At 34.6% G+C, this 4838-nt stretch overlaps 1 non-coding gene across 1 annotated transcript; it reads right to left on the bottom strand.

The window, feature by feature from the left end:
- Positions 1-4425: 4425 nt before the first annotated feature.
- TRNAT-GGU (transfer RNA threonine (anticodon GGU)) lies at positions 4426-4497 on the bottom strand. Its single transcript has one exon. It is a non-coding gene; the product is annotated as a tRNA-Thr (tRNA).
- Positions 4498-4838: the final 341 nt, after the last annotated feature.

The following is a 4838-nucleotide window of genomic DNA, read 5'->3' as shown; positions in this document are numbered from 1 at the left end:
AGTCTTAATGTCTTCATCCTGATTCTTACTGTTTACATCGAAATATTGATTTGCAGAAATTAAACCCTTCTGACGCACTGGGGAAACGGTGTAGGACCCTACCCCTTGTAGAACAAATATGTTATTTCGAATACTGTCATGAGTAACTAGTATATATTTAGAATTTTATATATATATATATATATATATATATAATTAAATGATGTTTTTAACATTTTTATTATAAAATAGAGATAAGATAAGAGATAAATTAAAAGATAAATTTCCAAAAAGACTAAAGTGTGCGTCAAGTTTCAATAGACCTGAAGTGCTATCTGGGAAGGCCGAGAAAGGTGGAATGAGCTGGCTATAGCCTGATGCAGAAAAAACATTCGTATATATAATAGGCAAAGTAGTGTGAGTTTCTTGGTGCACTAGTAATAATTAAACCTTAAATCTATAACACAATATTAAGAGGTACATATTAGATTAAATAAGTCATACAATATGGGTACTAAGTATGGCCATAGACCGTTTAATATTATTTGGGTCATTAAAGTCATAATCGTAAATCCTTATAACTGGGTTGTTGATATTAACAAGATTGGCATAAAAGTTCCGGCGAGCCGGCAGTAAAAACACTTAAGTTATTCTATAACCCAATTCTTCATGTAACTTTTGATTTCGAACGTACCAGGGCGAATTGGTAATCTGTCTTAGGACACAATTTTGAGCCTGTTGCGATTTTTTTGATTTCGAACGTACCAGGGCGAATTGGTAATCTGTCTTAGGACACAATTTTGAGCCTGTTGCAATTTTTTTCTATAAGATTTGCATGAATATGCCCAGACCGGGTAGGCATAGCATAATATGAGACGCAATACAGTTTTATAAATAAACAACTTTTTGTCTACATTGAAAGTACACTGTTTCGTTAAACCCTTCTCCGCGTCTTTAATTCTCCTAGTTTTATAATATTATCCATTTAAAATTTTGACTAACCCACCGTTAGGGAGATGGCTCTCGACAATCTGCAATAATGATAATAAAAATAACAACAATAACACTCTGCAGTTTTTGCACACGCATTCCCTGCAACCGTCCCTCTGGGCAGCAACCGGAACATTTTCATAAAAATGCCAGCGACTTCAAGCAAATTGGTCATTGTTCGAAAAGGCAGAACTTTCAGAAGGATGCCGACGGGGATGCCCTCTTTATGCAAATCAATCACTGTTCGAAAAGAAAAAAATCTTCGAGCAGCTTTCGATCTTTTATTTCTGCACTATCACGCCAACTCTTCCTTGAAATTTTGTTAATGATCTGATCTTCTTCCACACGTCCAAGAATATTATGACAAGGAAAACATTATTTTTAATCCAAAGGCAATTTGCCCAGAAGGACCGTTAATTTCGTTTTGGCATTTTGCGTTGATTCACTATAAATGTTGGTTCACTTTTCGAATTGTTGCCACCAAATATCATCTCCCTGCATTATATTTAAAGAAATTGAATAATGAAGAATCTGCCTGAATGTATGCATGTTTCTCGCATTGTGATAAAACAACGTTACCTACAGCCATCCAATTTTGAATAACGTAACATTTCCACCCGAATATGGGCATCTGGAAGCCCAAATTTGGAATTTGTTTTATTATCTATTTCATATTTTGTAAAACTTTAACGAAATTCAATTAACAAATTCGACGATCTCAAATCGAGCAATGGCAACATTGTACGGGAAGAAAAAAACTTTTTCTATCTCCAGCGCGCGAGACTGTGTATCGATAATTCTAATCTTCCCGCTAATGTGCTTTCTTTTACGCATCGGATGATTATCTTTATTAATTACAGTAATAATTTTGAATCCTGGAACTGAATTTTATTTTGTATAAAATAAAAATATATTCATGTAATGCTAAATACACCTCGTTCATACTAAATAATATTCTTCTACAGGTTTTATAATTTCTAGGTCTTTAAAACTCTCATTAGTACACAACAACTACCAATTCAAAATAATCAAATAGAAATAGATAATTTGCATTTGTACTAAACATAGTTACCAGCTTATACGAAATTTAATGGCAAATTTGAAAAATCTGATTGCATCACATTACTTTTTTTTTCATGAATTTAATACGGTGATTTACTTGGAAAAAAAAATCTCAATCAGACAAAGAGATATAGGTATTTACTTTTCTGAAAACAAATCCAGAAGCATTTACATTTTACAACGTTGCTGTTTATACATACAGCAGAGTCCCGCAAACTCGACATTATGTGGACTCAGTTCGGTTATCTGATTTAAACAGCTTTTAGCAGCCCACTTCTTTAACTGCCTGTCATGGTATTGCCCTAAGGAAAAATTAGAATAAGGCGGTAACCGCCGCGCCTCAATAGGCGGAGCTAGAATAGTACATGAGTACACAATGAAATTTAGAATTTAGAAGTACATCGGGGAAAACTGTTTGATGAGTTTCCGAAATGTCGCGTTTTACAGAATAAGCAGTGGGTTTTTCAGAACTCTTAATATTTAACTCTTTCATGAGCGCGATATTATTTCTATAATGTTTTAACTAAAAAACTCTAGAAATTGAATATTATGATTCTAGAGACAAATAATATATGAATTAACACCAGAAAGACTGAAACATAGTATATACCTATATTGCCATAAAAGCAGTCAAAATGCTGTTCTCATGTGTAAAGAAATTTGTTTAAAATTATTTTTTTTTTTTTTTTTTTTTTTTTTTTTTTTTGTATTTTTTACTTATTTGTAAGTATTAACAATAAAAAGAATTTACTTCACTTGGAAAAAAAAAATTACGCATTATTTGTACATTTTAAGCAATTGAAAATGGAAATCTTTTTATGTGTACATCTTCCGCAAACATACTTTTGACATTTTTCACATATATTATTTGTTTTGTTGTTGTGGCAAAGTTGTACTTGACAAATTTTTCGTTTGTTAGAATATGTTGTATTTGATGATGTTGCAGTTGATCTTTGTGGGTCTTCATGTTCTGATGAATTTTTCTGTCTTGCTGCTCTGTAATCGTTGGAAAGCTGTTCTGCTAATTCAAACGAGACCTGTTTTCGTTGTATTTGTATTCCTGTCGCTTCTTTGTAAAGGATGGGTTATAGGTTATTCAATTATGGCAAAGCACACGAGGGCTATCTGCCTAAAGGGAGGGATGCCTTCGTGGAGGACTTTCTAAGGGAAACTGGCTCGTATACACGTTAAACATGGGAAAAACCACGAAAACACCCATGCAGCCAACCCGTTCACGGGATTCGAACCTCGGACCGAACTACCAGTGTTCAGCGTCTCGGCCGCTGGTGGGCTCTTTGTAAAGGTTCCAAGCATTTATAGCAGCCACAACTGCAACTTATCATGCATATGCCCAAATGGCATATGCATGATATGTATGTTATCATGAACATGTATGTTATCATGTGACGGTAATAAATATATGTATATATATATATATATAAGCTGTTATTCCAATCCAGAGCCGAACTGGTCATATAAGAAATTTACTCAATTCAGTAATAAAAGTCCTTTGATTATTTAACATTTTCCAAGTAGTCAAAACGACTACTTTTGGGCAATACATGTACATATATAATTTATTTACTAAAGAAACATTGATTATATTATCTCCTAAAATAAATTTAGTAGAAGCACATATATATACATCGGAAATGAAGGAGGGGTAGGCAACTACAATGATTTAATAAACTTATTTATATGTTGTACAAGTTGTCAAGTGTTGTCAAGTCACAAAACTATAAGTAGCTGTGTTATTATACACGTAATTTTTTTTTTTTTAAATTGAAATTGAAAAGCAGTCAAAATGGCTTTAGGCAATCTAGTGTTAAAAAAAAATCTACTCTTGCCCCTTTCGTATTCACCATCTTTCATAAAAAATCCGTACATATTCTCTTCACACACCAAGGACTTGTTCGGACCTAATCTTTTCCCACCCTATCAAAGTAGTTCGTCCAACACCTAAATCCTAGGTAATTTTTTTTTACACTTTCCCCTTTGTTCAGTCTCTTTAAAGCATCTCGTTTTATTGCCATTGTCCTGTTAGCTTTCTTTTCGAAAGACATATCAAAAATTCACCAAAATATGTTAAGACCGTAGAGTCATTAGGTTAATTGGAAGAAGAAAAGATGAAAAATATGTAACCGCCTTCCGGGAATCGAACCACGGACCTCTGGAATACCGGCTCAGCGTGCTACCGTTACACCACGTAGGCACGCTAGGGAAGTGGGAGAAATACCTTATATACTCCCCTTTTTAAAGGGCGACTAGGGTTTTAGGGGACCTAGTCGCCAAATCCTGGGTGCGGAGAATCATCATCCACAACCCTTTTAGTTCGGGCGCCACTTGTAGAGTCATTAGGTTAACTGGAAGCAGAAAAGATGAAAAATATGCAACCGCCTTCGCCGGGAATCGAACCACGGACCTCTGGAATACCAGCCCAGCGTGCTACCATTACACCACGAAGGCACGCTAGGGAAGTGGGAGAAATACCTTATAAGACTTGTACACTTAGATGTGAACTGAAGAACAATACCACCAATGAACTGGCGTGAGTTTAGTTTGCAATAAGATGCAACCACAAAACTTCATTCTCCTAATGCTGGGATTCTCAACCAGTGGTACCCAAGAGAAAAACAGGTGGTATGCAAAGAAACAAAAAGTTTTTAAACATAAATTCAAAATTCTCGTGAAGAAAACTGACTAACTTTTGGCTGAACCGGGGGGAAAAAAAAAAAAAAGTAAAGGCATTTCAAATAAAGGTGTTAAAATTTTATTGCATTTTTCGCAAAACCTATTTGTGTGAACAT

Source organism: Stegodyphus dumicola, chromosome X1 (assembly GCF_044657685.1).
Source record: "Stegodyphus dumicola isolate Sdum_Otavi_A_Nest chromosome X1, ASM4465768v1".
Lineage (NCBI taxonomy): Eukaryota > Metazoa > Arthropoda > Arachnida > Araneae > Eresidae > Stegodyphus > Stegodyphus dumicola.
The sequence above is the reverse complement of the archived record's forward strand: the minus strand, read 5'-3'. Positions and strand labels throughout refer to the sequence as shown.